Below are 17742 nucleotides of genomic sequence, written 5' to 3'. Positions count from 1 at the left end.
CATCTTTAAATGGATGTAACTTTGTTCTGATGTATGCACCTCCCTCCCCACCCCCCCCCCCCCCCACCCCTTGTTCTACATTCCCCATCTAGAAGAAGCATCCTCTCAACTATCGGTCCTTCACAGTATCTTGCATGTTTTAATCAGATCACCTCTCAAATGAAATTAGGAACTATAAACCAAGACTTCATTGTGGGTGACATCAGCTTATAATGAGTTCTTGTGACTTACAGCTCTTTTAGCAGGAGTGCAACCGATTTAAATTGAATGAGTCAGTACTGGTTTCAGAGAAATGCTTTATGAATATATTAAATATTTATTTAGTAATAGAGGTATATGTGAATTCAGAACCCCCCACCAACAGCTCTTAATTTCACCATTGTGAAATTACAGGAAGGAATCTGCTGTCTAGTAAACATTCCTGTTCTCTTAACATGAAGGAACTTCCAAAGGGGTTGTTCAAGTGAACCGGTGGGCCTTGAAGGGCCGACATGGCCTGTTTCCGTGCTGTAAACAGTTATATGGTTATGGTTAAAGGGTTTTGCAAACTAGTGAAGAAATCAGAATGAGCCCATCCATGCAACTGCTGCCTCCAACGAACTCCAGCCCGATTTTCTTTCACTCCACTGCTGGCTCAACAGCCCAGATTCAATGGGCCACATTTCCCTCCCTATCCTCTCATCTATCTGCTTTAGGATTCTTCTTGTCAACAATCTATTTCACAAAGTGTTTGGTCACCAGTCCTCATGGGCCACGTACAGTTTAATAACATTCTTGCAAAATGCCAGACTTAAAAGGTCATATTCCCCCACCCAAACCATTCTCTCTCCCTCACCGTGCAGGTTTTCTTCTTACTAGGATTAATTTATAGTGACCAATTAACCTAGCAATCAGCATGCCTTTGGGATGAGGAAGGAAACTGGAGCACTGGGGTGGGGTGGGGAGGGGTGGAAACTAAACGCAAACAGGTCGTGATCAAACCTATGTCCTATGTCATTGGAACTGTGAGACAAACTGCACCTTTGCATCACCCTTTACAAAACTTGGAGCAAATGCACATTGCAGTTTTAAAAAAATTATTTAAGAGAATATAATTTATAGCAATTTTTGCACCTGGAGTTAAAGCTTCTTCCAAATCCACAAAATTCATGACATATTGATGACAAGATTCTGAAATGGTGAGTTTTGAGGAGGGCAATGCTCATGGCGACTCTTTGTTTGCCTTACAGCAGACAAATGGTGGGAGTATATCATGTCTATTCCATTTTTATGTATTATTATGTGACCATGAAAGAAACCTTGAACGTTGAGGTTTTAGAGAGTAGATAGAATTTCACACAGAAGGCAGTTAGAGATTCTGTTGCCAAGTGTGTTGGAGTATTTGTGCAGAATACTTGAATGTTTGAAAAAGGCACACAGGCCAGGAGGTGGCTGCAGCAGATAGGGAGGGATGCAATTACTGGTAGGAATGAGGATTTTAAACGTAACCACGTGGATGTCCATTGGATGCTCTGATTTTTTGCCTCTTCCCAACATGTAGGTTAATTAGATGCTGTAAATTACTCCTCATTGAAGGTATTTGGCAAAAGAACCACAGGGAAGTCAATGAGCCCACGAAGGAAAATAACCACAAGGGGATGTGACTTCTAACAAGTAAATAAATAGATATTGGTTCATGAATATGAGAATATCAGATGGTTAGTGTGAGCAGTTCCTTTGATTGTTCAGCATTCTCACTGTATGTGGGAAGAAGCTGTTGTTCAGCCTGGTGGTGTTGGCTCGATACCCCTCACTTCCCCAACAGGAGCAGCTGTAAGTTTTCAAACTGTGACTCAATGACGGTTCCATTTGGCAAACCAGAACCATCTTGCTAATTATCACGTTGCACAATTCCTATCGTCCGTCATAACCTACCATCGCTGACTGACGAGGTGGAAAGACCCCTCAGTGATTTTGCGTGCCCTCTTCAGATAACAATCCCAGTGGATCAAGTCGATGGGCGAGAGGGAGACTCTAGTGATCCACTCTGCTACTCTTATGGTCCTGTGGATTGACCTCCAATCCATTTCTCTGCAGAACAGGTAAGAGCGCCTACCTGTCGATGATTGTATATACCAGCCTCCATGGCAAGACAGGGCATGTCCAAGTGACTTCGTATATCTGTTGAATGCCCAGAGGGCGCAGGAATAATCTGGAGACTGTGGGGAAACATAAATACCAGATAAATTTTGTCATCCATTTTACGGATAAAATTCTGGTGTGTAATTATACATAAACCTTGAACCATACAGCACAATTTCTTAACCTTTGTATGTAATGGTTAGTTTCTCATCTAGTGGCTGATTTTTATCCCACTTTCATTTTGCTTTTCAACATTTCTCTTTCTTTCTGTGTGCCTGCACACTGTTCCTCCTGCCTGGGCCCTCTTCACGTATTCCATCTGGGAACTCACCAATCTATGGTCAACATTCCCAAAGTATGCCATCCTTGACTCAAGCTCCTGCCATTTTAGTCACCTGGCAGGGTCTTGAATTTCAACCTTGGCCTGATAAAGGCACATGATACAAGGTAATGTTTGCTTTATTGTGCACAGTGCGAGGTAGTTCCAGCTCATAGTCACAGGTTACACAATTGGTAGTCGGTCAGCGATGGTAGGTTATGACGGACGATAGGAATTGTGCAACGTGATAATTAGCAAGATGGTTCTGGTTTGCCAAATGGAACTGTCATTGAGTGACAGTTTGAAAATTTAGCCCAGAAAAGACAGGAACCCCATGGATTGTTTTCCTTTGTCTGGAATTATCTCTTAGTTAAGATCCTCTGCCTCTCAGAGAGAGTTGAAAATGCAGTGAACTTTTAATTAATAGCAGTTGTTGAAGCAGGAATCACATCGATTTTCATAGAACCAGAGTTCAGAAACAGGGCACAGTCTAAAAGGTCCATGTTGGGATTTGTGGTCTACAAGAGCCTCCTCCTACCCTTCTTCTCTACACCCTGTCACCATATTTTTCAATTCTTTTATCCCTAGAGTAATCAACTGATTCCCCTTTCATTGTATTCCAAGCTATTCATGTCAATTTCTCTCAGTGGCAATGTCTTCCTTATTCCCAGCACATTCTGGATATAGTGTTAGCCATAAAAATATCCCAGTTTGAAACAAATACTCCAATGCATCTTTGGAGAAAGGGTACAGCAGTGTAGCAGTTTAATTACACGACTTGGCAACTTGAATTCCAAATCATCGATCCAGAAACACAGTTTGCATCCCACCATGGCAGCTGGGATTCAAACTATTATTAGATAAATCTGGAATTTAAAACACATCACGAAAACAGTAACTGGAACTACAAAATTGTTGTGAAAGCCGGTCTGGTTCACCAGAGTTATGAATCATACAACGCATGGGCTCTTTGGACCAACTCATCCAATTGATTTCAATCCCATGTTCTTGACAACTGCTTCTCTCTTTATAAACAGTTCCAGTGCAGCTAATTTGGCAATATGTTGAATTGTGGCACCTGGAAAATGGGTCCTTGGGGAAATCACAAATTGAGATCCTGACCTGCTCGAGTTGTTTAAAGGGGGGCTTCAGGCAACTACACATACATGAGGTATTCCACACAGCCCAAACTAAGACTATCTGACAGGTAAGTTGAAGAATTTCATGTATGTTACATTCTAAATGTGCTGAGGATATTATAAATTTACAGTGCAACTTAAGTTTTTTTTAAAAATTTAGACATACAGCATGGTAACAGGCCCTTTCAGCCCAGGACCCTGTGCCGCCCAATTACACCCAATTGACCTATGACTCCAGTATGTTTTGAAGAGTGGGAGGAAACTGGAGCCCCCGGGGAAAACTCACACAGACATGGGGAGAACATGCAAACCCCTTACAGACAGCATGGGATTCGAACCCCGGTCCCGATCGCTGGTGCTGTAAAGGCGCTGCGCGAACTTCTACTCTAGCCACGCTGCTCACCTAACCTTTCCTGTGGGAAAGTTTATTTAGACTTTCAGACTGGGTCTCATGTGAAAGCTTGCAGCACAACTTTTTAAAAAAAACTCCACTGGAAATGCAGGATAAGATTGAGGATTAGATAAGATATTGAATAAAAGGGAGAGGAAAGAAATCTGTACTTGTAAATGTTGCAGTGACAGATTGGGAAAGACTTCTCGAGATAGGAGAATAGAGAAAGGCGTTGACTTTGTAAAAATGTATGGCTCTGATTGAATCATCTGTGTTTCATCGCGCCGGAATTTTATTTCCTTTGAAGTGAATGAGCCATTATCGTGCATTATACACTCAAGGCCCAAGTTATCAAATGGAATATGATAGGGCGGCCCCCTATTCCAACTCCTTATCACAAGTGATGAAGAAGCTGAATAGACATCAGGTTAATTTTGACATTTCTATAATGCGTTTTACATCTTTCTCAGAGCTGTGCAGTGATTTACAGCCAAAGCATTACATTGTAAAGTCTTGTCGGAGCTTGTTTGTTGAACAAGACATCATGTTGATAGATAATGTACCAGGCATCATATTGGAAAGCAGCTGCATTCCTGGAGAGAGATTTACTGCGCTATGATGCACACAAAGCAGTGAATCTCTCAGAAATTTTCTATCAAAAGCAAATTAGTAACAGGACATCTCAAAGACTCGCACCACCAGGTTCAGGAACAGCTGTTGCCCCTCTACCATCAGAATGCTTAACAACAAAGTTAATCAGAGACTCATTTAAGGACTCTTACTTGTGCACTTTATTGATTGAATTTCTTTGTTCTCTCTGTATTGCACAGTCAGTTTGTTTACATTCACTATCTGGTTACAGTTCTTTTATTTGTTTGCATGTTTTACATTGTGTACAATTTTTTTGCACTACCAATTAGGGGCAATTCTGCAGTGCCAACAGGTAAAAAGAATCTCAGGGTTGTATGTGATGTTATGTATGTACTCTGACAAGAAATCTGAATCTGAGATCTATTCAGGTTCTCCACCGTCAATTTCCTGACCAGATGCACTGCAGATTGAGTTGGGAACTGCTCTGTTCAAGGCAGCAAGAAAACTGCGGAACATTGTAAATGTATCTCTTCTAGCTGTCCATTAAAATGGCTTCCAGAGTAGAGGACCCATCCCACTCCAGTCATACTCTCTTCTCACCCCTTCCTAGAAGATAAACATGCTTGACAACATGAACCTGCACATTCATGGACAATTTCTACCATGCCATCATCAGTCTCTTAAAGGGAGCTCTTTCTAGCAAAAGGTGATTCTCTTGCACTGATTTTAACTCTATCTTTCTCTATACCCTGCAATATGTCACTATGTTTTTGTACTTTTCTCTATTCTGTGCACTCATTGATTTATTGTAACACTACCAATAATGTTGTTTGATTTATTTGTTTATTATCATGGGACTACCTGCTGTATGAATTGACTTGCTTGGATAGCATGCAAGGCGATATTTTTTACTGTATCTTGGTACCTGTAACAATAAACAATCCAATCCAACCATCAGTCCCTTAATCACAAAGTATCTTCAAAGGGAAACAAGATATTGCAATAGTATTTAGTTCACATTTTCCTAGAATATGGTTATTCCCACCTGCATACACGAACTCTTTTTAAATTTAATTTAATTTAGACATAAAGTACAGTAACAGGCCATTTTGGCCCATGATTCCATGCTGCCCAATTAGCATCCCAGTATATTTGAAACGGTGGGAGGAAATCAGAGACCCCAGGGAAAACCCATGCAGACAGAGGGAGAATGGAAAACTCCTTAAAGGCAGCGCGGGATTCAAACCCTGGTCCTGATATCAGGCGCTGTAAAGGCATTGCCCTAACCGCTACACCAACCGTGTCGCTCTTGGTATAGTAAAAGTCCTAAAATCCGACTGCTTGGGGATAGGGTCGGTCCAGACTTTGGGATTTTCTTGGGCGTTTACACAATGCCCGTACACATGCACACACGCACGCACGCTAAAGCTGAGAGTTTTCGAGAAGTTTGGATTCTCGAGTGGTCCGGATTTCAGGCGAGAGTTTTTGAGATATCCGGATTCTCAGATGGTCCAGATTTCTGGAATCCGTATTTTACTATAGATGAGAAAGACTTGTGGTGCCTTTCACAGCTAAGATGGTTTGTAGCCAGTGAAACCTCTTCTGAAATATAGTCACTGTTATAAGGTTGAAAACCCAGCAGTAGTTTGGACACAGCAAGCTCCCACAACCTGCATTGTTTACAGGACTAAAAACCAGATCACCAGTCTTAAGGTATTGGTTAAGTGACAAGTCTTATCCCTATTCCCCTGTCCTTTCAATAATGGCAGGGGACCCTTTACCTTTTCCCATGAGTGGGTAGATAGGTTGTTAGCTTAGATACAGGAACGCCGAAGTCCCAAGAGGCTCTCTGGCTAACATTTAGGAATTTTCTATTCCATAGCCCTGCGTTCCCGAAAACAATTGTTTTAAAATATTCACATGCTTAAAACATTTCCACCCACTCCAAGTATGACTTTACTCAGAGAACAGAATTTATTGCACTGCACTTTAGAACTTTTATTAAACTCAAGTTGAAAATATTGTTTATTAACTGATTTTGTACTTTGAAACCACTAACAACATGAAAATTACCTGCAGCCCTGTATTTCAAGCATAGACCTGAGATATTGGGCCTCTCTCTATTCATTACTAGATGTATCCTTTGCATCAGTATTTTACTGAACACCAGCCTTCTTGATTCAATCATTAAATATACATTCTCTGCACATACTTCGATCTTATAAAATTGAGAAAAGAAATCACTGCAATGTGCCGTGCTTTGGGAACTTCTGGCAAATTGCAGAAAAAATCCTTGCGCCAAAGGCCTGGTCAGCTCCAGCTTTGCATTGCTGTTGAGAGCAACACATGCACATGCACAGGGCAATAAATCAACGTGGAACTTTGGAACTGAGTGCAGCCCTGGATGCTTCCAAACCTTGGGAAGTCTTAGAAGAATTTCTTGAAGTACCGGGAAAGCATCATTATTTCATGTGATGTTTTTTTTGAAGAAGTATCCTCATTTTCTGTGCAAACGTTTTCAGCTTTAGGGTTTGGGTTTTCAGCCCACCAGACACCCCTACTCATGTTCTGATATGACGTGGCATGTGAGTTTTTACGAATTCATGAAGTCAAATTTTCTCTTAAATTTCGGGATGAAGTAAGGATACTTTAGGATTTGAAATACTTTCATTTGTCAGGGATTTGGGAGAAAGAAAAACTTTGCAGGAAATTAAGGTTGATCAGGGAACTTGGATCCCTGAGCTGGAGCGTTTAGAAAGAAAACTTTCTGCCACAATTTCCACCAGTTCATTGTCTATTGACAGCCCCAATTGCAATTGCCAGGGTCTGGAGAGCTACAGGAGCTTCAGAGTTGCTGTAAAGCCTCACAAGGTTGAATGGAATTTCGATGCTTTTATGATTCATATTAGCGTGCTCAATTGTAAGACTGATCAATGGCGCAACATGTTGTTGAGTAGGAGATTGGGCTGAACCTTTGAATGAGGAAAAGAGCACATTTTAGAAAGAAAAATTTGTAAATATGCATGCTTCAACTTTTAGGTGAGTTATATTTTCTAAAGGAAGGGAATTGACAGGACATAATGCATTTTCACCTGGTTAACTGGCTGATGGTGCTTTACTAGTGTGTGTGTGTGTGTGTGTGTGTGTGTGTGTGTGTGTGTGTGTGTGTGTGTGTGTGTGTGTGTGTGTGTGTGTGTGTGTGTGTGTGTGTGTGTGTACACTATATCCATTTTTACCTATTCATTACCTGACGAAAGGTCACCAGCTTTAAGTGCAAACATAGGATAAACCCCTCTTTGTAACCTTTCGACATTACCTCATACATCAGGCGTTCAAAAGAAACTATTAATTTTTATATCCTCCTGCAATTGGCTCAGGAATGTCATATAAAAATGTGACAATGTCCCAGTGTGCAATGCGACTGTGAAATAAATTCAGTCCACATCCTGCACAATTTCAGCCTTTTCACCTTTTTTTTTGCAGCTTCAGTTGAGGTGAAACAGCATTGCTAAGCCCTTAGTAATATCCTTCAGCAGACCTGTAATAAAGATAGTGACCAGTATTAATCTTTTTTCCCACTGCCTGTAAGAGCCTGCTGGCAAACAGCAAGGCACATTGATAAAATAGGATTCCTAGAATACTTATCTAAGGACTAAAATGATGTTTTTATAAGGTTTATTTGCAATCAATTATTTTCTGAAGTGTGGAAAAATGTATAATTAATACAATATTGATCAGGTGAAGGATATGGGTGTTACTGGTAAGGGTCGTATTTATTGCTGATCCTTTACTTGCTTGAGGTGGTTGTGAGCTACCATTATAAATTTCTGTCATCTTACTGTGAAGGTTGTAAAAAAAACCCACACAAAGGCTGGAGGAATTCATCCGGTCTCAAAGTGTTCGTAGGAGGTAAAAATACGTTACCGATGTTTCGGGCTTGAGACCTTCCTCAAGGAATGAGCGGAGAACAGGAAGGCATGAGAATAAGGAGACTGAAGGCTGGCTGGGGGAGGAGTCCAGACCAACAAACGGTGATAATTAGATATGATAAAAGGAGAAGTTAGAATTGGTTTTGGCTCTGTGCAAGGAGACAGAGGGAAATGTGAAGAGCCTGTGTGAGACACCTTTTGTTGGTCTGGATTCCTCCCAACGCCAGTCTTCACTCTCTTTACTCTCACGCCTTCCTGTTCTCTGCTTATTCCTTGAAGAAGGGCTCAGGCCAGAAACATTGGTGATAGACCCTTACCTCCTACGAACACTGTGAAACCAGCTGAGTTCCTGCAGCTTTTCTGTGTGTTTTTGCTGTAATCACAGTGTGTGCAGGCTTTCGTGATTCACTGCAGTGAAGGCAGTCCAACTGCACTGCTCAGTGCAAAGTTCTGGGAGTAATTAATAAATGGCAATATATTTCCTAGTTGGGTTGATGTGAGACTCGGAGGTGAACGTGCAGGAGATGAGGTTCTGCTTTGCAGTAGAGGTTACGTGTTTGGGAGCTGCTGTAAGAGTTGTCTGATAAATAACTGCAATGCATTGTGTCAATGGTACACACAACAAGCACTGTGTGCCAGTGGTGGTGGGCATGAATGTTCTGGGAGGTGGATGAGTAACCTACACAATCAATTGGGCTCCTTGTTCCGGATGGCACCAAGCATCTTGAAAGTTGTTGGAGCTGCATTCATCCAGGCAGACGGTGAACATGTCATCACTTCCAATTTTAAAAATTATTCCTTTTCTGATCTCCCCCTGGCCTGCTCCCTCAACTCCCTGCAGTCGTTAACTCATGGACAGAACCCAGTGGTCTTCTGCAGTGTACTAGCTCCCCTTCCCAAATCTCCTGCCCTTACGTTCTCTCAATGTCACAGACCAAAGTTAAGCTATTCCATGCATTACTTTGCAACTAAGGTCATACCCGACTCAGCACCCATGGGATTTCCAGCAGAGGTTTCAGGGAGCGTTGATATTGCCCGGACTTCAGGAACTGAGTTAAACAGGTTAGGACTTTATTCTTCTGAATGAGGGGAGATTTGATAGAGGTATTTAAAATTATGTGGGGGATAGACAGAATAAATGTAGGCCAGCTTTTTCCACTGAGGGTAGGTGAGATACAAACCAAAGGACCTGGGTAAGAGTGAGAGGGGAAAAGTTTAGGGGGAACATGAGGGGGAACTTCTTCACACAGAGAGTGGTGGGAGTGTGGAATGGGCTGCCAGCTGAAGTGGTGAATATGGGTTCAATTTTAACATTTAAGAGGAATTTGGACAGGATGGGAGAGGTTTAGAGGGCAAGGGACTGGGTGCAGGTTATTGGGACTAGGCAAAAAAAAGGTTTGGCACAGACTAGAAGGGCCGAAGAGGCCCACTTCTTTGCTGTAACATTCTATGATTCTATGAAGTGATCAGGAGCAGGAATCTTGCGTAAATGTTCTGTTAGCTGGGAGCCGCAGCCCCTTGTGTTGGTTCTGAGATCAGCACCAACTACTGTAGGTCAAACAACCACTTCCTAGTTTGGATGGAAACATTTTTCTAAGAGTAAAAGAGTAACATTCTACCAAAACCTAATGATGAGCTAAAAAGCTTGCAACCAAAAGCAGATCACCTCACAGGTTTGTGTTATTAAACCTAGTCCCCACCCCCAACTGAACAGTTCAATGTGTTCCTGGATCCATGGAATTAAAGAGAGAGATGTACTACATTCATCCATTGAATGTTTTGTATTTTGGTATAATTGAAACACTGGCTACAAACACGAAAACATAAAATATAGAAGGGTTCTTGAAACGGATCTACCACATGGCTAATCTTCATTCTCAAATCTTTGTTCCTCCACTAACTAAAGCCCTCCCCCCCCCCCCCCAACCTTGTGTCTCTTATTGACCTCGGTGCCAAGAAAATCTATTAATTGCATACAAATATACTCAATTGCTGAGCCCCATACTTCCTTTTAATTTTGTCTGTTGCCTCATAATTTTGTGAACCTTTATAAGGCCATCCCTCAGCCTCCTGCATCACAGTGAGATTAAACACAGTCTATCCCTCAGGAGAGGAAAATAGTGATGGAGGGGAGGCAAAAGGGAGAGGTTCAGGACAATGTGTGAGGGCAAGAGAGAGGGAGCCACTGAGCAAGAGCCATGCCTTTCCAAACCTATAGGGATGAATTTAGTTGCAATGTGCAGTTTATTCCATTGTCAGCACCTCAATGGCAGGTGGAGTAGTTGCAAACTGCCAGTGCCTTTCTCCTTTCTTGGAGTGCAATCAGTCCATAAGCACGTTTGAATGATTGAAATGCCATCTCTATGCACGTGCATTTTGTGGGGAAAAAAAAACCCTCATCAACTCCTCATTCATCACCACATCACCAGCTCATTCTCTCATCACCAAAATGGGACCCCTCCATCACCCCCCAACACATCACCAACCCTTCCCCATTCTTAACTAACTTCACTAACTCCTGGCATCTGTGAAAGCGGAGTCACCTCCTACTTCTCCAAGAAGTGGTCAAAAGCCCCAGGGGCAAACTGCAACAGGAATGATCTGTGAATCTTGAGATCTCAACAGGCAACTTTTGTGTAATTCCTTTCTCCCACCCCATTCCAATGAAACCTTTGGCAAGTTTCCCTCTGCATTTCGTTACCTCCTGAGGCATTGTTAGATCTTTAGCCTGCCAAAGGAGCTTACTGGATCTTCAGTTCCTCAAAATATGACGGGCCAAGGATCCAGCTGTTGAAAGGTCCTCATTTGTTGTCAAGGACACCTGGTTGACGGGTAGCTACCAGAGGTGGATGTGAGCACAACGTGGATGTCATCCACTGTAGATCATCCTTTCCACTGGTCGACAGACTAGGGGGGTTTGGGGTAATGTCAGGCTGGCTGATGCCCAGAGCTTTCATCTTTGGTTGATTAGGAGGTGGGTGGTGGTGGAACCATTTCTCCTTTAGACTCACCAGGAGCAATATAGACAAACACCAGGCGTTAGTGATTTTAGTAAAGAATGGTGTGGGAGGGGAGTTGGTGATGTGTGGGGGGAGTTTTTGATGAGGATGGGGGTGTTATCGATGGGTGTCATGTTGTGATGAGAGAGTGGACTGGTGATGTGGTGAAGTTAGTGAAGAATAAGGAAGGGTTGGTGATGTGTGGGAAGTGTGCTGGTCATTTGGTGACTCTGGACAGCATGCCTGTTATAGTAAGATCATCTCATATGTCCTGTATCTCTCTTTCCACAGGCGCTGCCTCGGCAGCTGTTGACCATCTTGAGCATTTTCTGTTTTTATTTCCGTTTTACAGCATTTGTTGTATTTTGCTTTTGTGTCAAAATATTTAAATTTTAACTTTTAGTTACAGCACAGTAGAAGCCAATTCCAGCCATTTAATCCCATGCTGCCCAATTGCACCCAAATGAAACTACAACACTGTACATTTTGAAGGGTGGGAGGAAACTGGAGCACGCTGGGAAAACCCACACAGACACAGGGAGAATGTACAAACTTACAGATAGCGCTGGATTGAAACCCGGGTCACTGATGCAGAAATTGTGTCACACAAACTGCTACACTAATTATGCTGTCCAAATATTAAGTTGGGATCATCTTCTCAGAGGGACAGTATTGTGGTATTTGTCCTTGAGTTGTCATGCATTACCTAGTGCCAATCTGTAAAGGAGGCAGGGCAAGCATTAAGAAAGGCCAAGAGATAAACTGCTCTTGGCTGGCGCCTGTTACCAGGTCTCCAGTCACGGATATGGGAATTTAATGAGCTATAAAACTAAAGGTGAATTTGTACTGAGCTCATAAAGTTCAAATGACACTTCCACACTCCACTATCAACCCTGTCTGTGAAACACATGATGCCAGATCTTTCATCTGTTGGTGAGAAGGAAGGCAATCTTTGCCATGTGCTACAGAACAAAACAAGCCTCGCAGGTTCAGGGTGTGGTGAGAGCGGAGAGGGGTGGGAAATGTGGGAAGAAGGTTGGGGGTATTGTGAGCAAATTTGGTCACCTAACTACAGGAAAGATATTAAGATTGAAAGAGGGCAGAGAAGATTGACTAGGATGTTGCTGGGACTTCAGGAATTGAGTTACAGGGAAAGATTAAAGAGTTTAGGAATTTATTCCCTGCAGGGTAGAAGAATGAGGGGAGATTTGATAGAGGTATTCAAAATTATGCGGGGTAAAGATAGATTAACGGCAAGTAGGCTTTTTTCATTGAGGGTGAGTGAGGTACAAACCAGAGGACATAGGTTAAGGGTGGAAGGGGAAGAGTTTAGGGGGAACTTTTTCACACACAGATTAGTGAGTGTGGAATTAGCTGCCAGCTGAAGTGGTGAATGCGGGCTCAATTTTTCACATTTAAGAAAAATTTGGACATGTACATGGATAGGAGTAGCGTGAAGGGCTACGGGCTGGGAGCAAGTCAGTGGAACTAGGTAGAATAATAGTCTGGCAAAAGCTCGAAGGGATGAAGGGCCAGTTTTCTGTTCTGTAATATTCTATGGAGTGAGGAGTGAGTGGTTAGGTTGAGAGTGGTGAAAAATGAGGTGGAGTGGGGTGGGAGGCAAGGTGAAGATGATGCTGTCTCGTGCTGATTGGCATATACTGTCAAGGGGAATTGTTATTTTCTCCATTTTTTCTGTTCATTCTATTGGTTGTTTATGCAGGTTGAGCCAAAACCTTGTTATAACCAGCTGGCCTTTCCCTGCCACTCACTGTAGCTTTATTGAGTGGATCTTTCCCACTAAGCATATTTCTTAGTTTGTTCTTGACTAAAGTAAAACTGATTATGCCATAGTTTACAATGGTGTAGGGAGTCTTGGAGTGTGAAGCAGTTTGAGAAGGAGAGTGTGTGAGAGAGAGAGAGGGAGAGAGAGAGAGGTATGAGAGAAAGATAGAAAGAGGTGCAAGAGAGAGAGAAAGAGGAGAGAGAGAGAGAGAGAGGATAGATTATCCACCACTCCCTCCACCACCTTCTCCACCTGTTAGATCTCCTTTAGCCGTGCCCTCCCTCTCTACTTTCTGCTCGTTTCATTCAACAGGAAACCATCAAGGAACAAACGTGAAAAGGAAAATTCTCGGCACAGCTGGGAAATGTTCGACATCACGAGGAAAGCAGCTCCTGCTACAGAAAGTGCTGGCTCTGGAGGAGAGGTGGGGTAATTTTCTTCATCTGATATATCCTGTCACAGGCAAGTTTGGGCTGAGTCTGGCACCGCAGAGTGACTGAGGGAATCAAAGAGCGCTTCTGCGCTGTATGCCCAGGGAGTCTACATCAGTGGGGAGTTGGGAGTTAAGTAAACACTTGCAGTGTGACTGGCCGTCAAGGAGGCCATAAAACAAGGCCAACAGCCTTCCCTTCACACCCTGCTGACATAGTTAGTAAACAATTTTCTCCTGAGTATTGCCTCACGCTCAGAAAAGAATTCACTGTGAGCAAAAACTTCAAAGTCATATTTGGTCGCAAAGGCATCTTGATATATAGGGCATGGCAGGCATCCATAGTAACCTATAAAGGAAACTACACACAGGCTGGATCAGGTAATATATAACCTTCTGCAGACTGGAGTCAATCAAGTTCTGAAGTACAGATTGCCACCAACCTCTGTCTAATTTACCTCACCGTTCTTAACACTGAATGTGTGTTAACACGAAGAGAGACTGGAGAAAAGTTCCCTGCCTCAGACTTTCCATAACATTCAGACCAACTCACTTTTACAACAGTTGAGACCTTTGTATTGCTTGGCCTGGAGGTGAATATTTTGGGGATATTTGGAAGTTGCTGAGAAAAGCCGGCAAAAAGCAAAGCTATGAGTGCAAGTTATAGAAGGGAGAGATAACCATTGGCATCAAGTTGCATAGGGAGAGAGGGGAGGGAAAAAAGGGAAAAAAAGAGAAAGGAAATCATTAACCTTTTTTACAAGCTGCTAAGACACAGGGACACTACCATATAATAATATGAGCCCACATCAGTGAAATTTTCAAAATTATTCCACACTTTGCCTCTTTCAAATCCACTTCATGTGAATCTTCAATTCAAGGTGCACATAAATCTTAGCTGGCCCATTCCTCACAATGTTTAATATCCATTCTATGACTTTACGTAGTCTGGGTTTATGATAGGAAAATACACCTGTGGCGAGATCATTCCTTGTGGAGGCGGGGGGGAATAGGCCAGGTGCAGCTAGGGAGGAAATGCAAATATTTTCCCCGTGTTTGTTCATTTATTAAACATATTCAGTGCTCAACCCTTCTGGTCTCCTGGAAATGCTCGGAGAATTTTCCCACCACAATTCAGATGAACGGTCCTGGTATACATTAATAACCCGTAAGCAACCACTGTATATATGCTTTTTATTTATTTTTCTCATGGTCAGCAATGGAAAGACTGGTATTTCTTGCCCTTTCCTGATTGGCCATCCTAGAAACATTAAAATTGGGAGTGGGAATAGGCCACTCAACCCTTTGAGCTTTCAATACAAGGTGCCATCTCTCTCTGTTTATCCCACCAAAAAGGAGACATTATATCGCCTCTGCTATTTTTTTGCCCATTTGCTCAATTTGCTTAAGCCAGTGCAAAACCTCTTTGCACCCTCTCCACAGTTCACAGTGCCACCAATCTCTGCAAACTCTGAAATTACATGTTTTCTTCTCTCAAGTGGGAAAAAGTTTCAACAGGCATGTGCTGGGTTGAAGGGCCCTTTTCATTGCTGTTGGACTCAAAGACTGTGTGGTATAATTGTACTTAATTGACTCTTGTGTGCATGACAATTTTTCTCAAGCAAAATATTTCAGTAACAATTGTGTTAGAGTAGTGTTTATGAACCTTTTTTTCACTCACATACCACTTTAAGAAATCCCTTACAAATCACAGAACACCTATGGCATAGGGATTACTTAAAGTGGTATGTGAGTGGAAAGAAAAAGTTTGAAAATCACTGATCTAGAATAACCATTCTCAACCCTTTTTTTGGCTGTGGCCCCCTTCCCTGTGAGTGAACCACAAATGCCTGCAGACACTGCTATTGTAGTAAACAAACAGAAGTGGTGGAGGAATTCAGCAGGTCTTGCAGCATCCGAAGCATCCATTTGTTTTAAACCCGTTGAGTTCTGTGTTTTTACCCCTTCCCTGTGAAGTAGTCAAGTTGAGTTGGTTTCTTCTGTACTTCATAAGATTTCAACCCGTGGCCCCTCTTAAATGTGCTGTGGCTCCCAGGAGTGGGCCGTACAGTGCCTGATTGAGAGAATCAGCAAATAGAAAATTGAAATTCAGTCGATCTGGAGTTTGAAATAAAATACACATGTAAATGGAAGCCATGAAACGACTGAATTCAGATTTCAGATTTATTGTCAGAGTACATACATGCCATCACATATAACCCTGAGATATTTTTTCCCTGTGGGCGAAGCAGAATCACCACTTATTGGTAGTGGGAAAAAAACTGTACTCAATGCACACATGTAAAGAAATAAAACATACTGACTGTGCAATACAAAGAGAGAAAAAATAGATAAAGTGCACAAGTAAGAGTCTTTAAATGAGTCCCTGATTGAATTTGTTGTTGAGGAGTCTGATGGTGAAGGGTAGCAGCTGTTCCTGAACCTGGTGGTATGAGTCTTGTGGCACCTACACCTCTTTCCTGATGAGAACAGAGTGTGTGCTGGGTGGTGTGGATCTTTGATGCTTGCTACTGCTCTTTGATGGCAGTATTCCCTGTAGATGACCTCGATGGTAGGGAGGATTTGCCTGTGATGTCCTGGGCTGTATCCACTAGCTTTTGCAGGGCTTTCCGATCAGGAGCACTGGTGTCCCCAGACCAGTCTGTGATATAGCCAGTCAGCACACTTTCCACCACACTTCTGGAGAAATTTGCCAGCGTTTCCAATGTCATACCAAACCTCAGCAAACACCTGACAAAGTAGAGGTGCTGACATGCCTCAATAGCCATGCTAGTTCACTAACACCTTTCAGGGACAGAAACTTGCGATCCTTCCCTGTCTGGCCTAGATATAACTCCAAACCTATCAACATAGTGGACTATTAGCTGCCTTCTCTTTTGGGGGGGGGCAATTAAGAATGGGACAATAAATATTGACATGGATGAATAAGTAAAAAAATCGTCACCCTTCTTAAGATATTACAGATGTTCCTGTTTATTCATTTGACTTTTTGCTTGCTTAAACACTGTTCCATGTTTCAGCTCTTCTGGTTTTGACAAGGTCGCTGCCCTGAAACATTAGCTCTATTTCACTCCCTGCAGACTCTGCCTGTCCTGCACAGCAACCACAACCTTTCCTCTAATTATTTTAACTAATTATTATTTCCCTCCAACTTAAAACTTCGTACCTCCTCCTTTCCTCCGCAAAATACGGGTTTCGGCAACTCGAACATGGCGTCACTGGTTATTACCTCCTGATGTTTTCGGCCTCTGCTTGGATTGTTTGTCAAGCTTGCCGGGGTCCTGCTCTGTGACCCTTGGCCCTTCACCTAGATTTCTGAATGTATAAAAGATCCCCAGTCTCAGCGTAGATTACGGAAGGTAGCATGGGATTTGTGATCAGCTTTCCCTTGAGCTTAAATTATTTCAGCTTAAGCTATATTCAGACAATGAAAATCTTGTATTGCAAATATCATTTGACACCAGTAATTACAAGCTTGCAAAACAATTTCCTCAAAGCATTGAAACTCAGTGCTATGAACTATTTGGTGAATAGTTAAACATATTGAAGCAGACCTCTGTTATTAGAGTAAATTCTTCAGAATATTCTTTGTGCCATTTTGTCAGCAATTTAAAATTGAAATCTGGGATCATTCCGTATTTTAGTTGCTGGCTTTCGATTTCTTAAAATAAATAACCATCAAATCAGGATGCATTCTCGAATATGAGAAAAACGTTTCATATTTTGAAATGGGGTGTCTAATGTTTGAGAATATGGCAAGATCAGGGGGGTAGCTCAGGCTTGTTATTAAAAAAAAGGGAAAAGCAGTCTTGTAGAGAGGGAACTGAGGAGAGTTCAGTGACCACTGAGCTGGCATACAGGTATATTTCCATTAGGAATATTTCTGATGTGCATCCGTTTGTGAGCATTGAAATTGCAAGTCTCTTGAGGAGGAAGAAAAAGACAAAGGGAAGATAATTATTTTTTATAAAATGGACTCGTCTAGAGGGTATTGGGCCCATGACTCTGCTTGGCAT

Source organism: Narcine bancroftii, chromosome 14 (assembly GCF_036971445.1).
Source record: "Narcine bancroftii isolate sNarBan1 chromosome 14, sNarBan1.hap1, whole genome shotgun sequence".
NCBI lineage: Eukaryota > Metazoa > Chordata > Chondrichthyes > Torpediniformes > Narcinidae > Narcine > Narcine bancroftii.
This window is presented reverse-complemented; position numbering follows the sequence as displayed.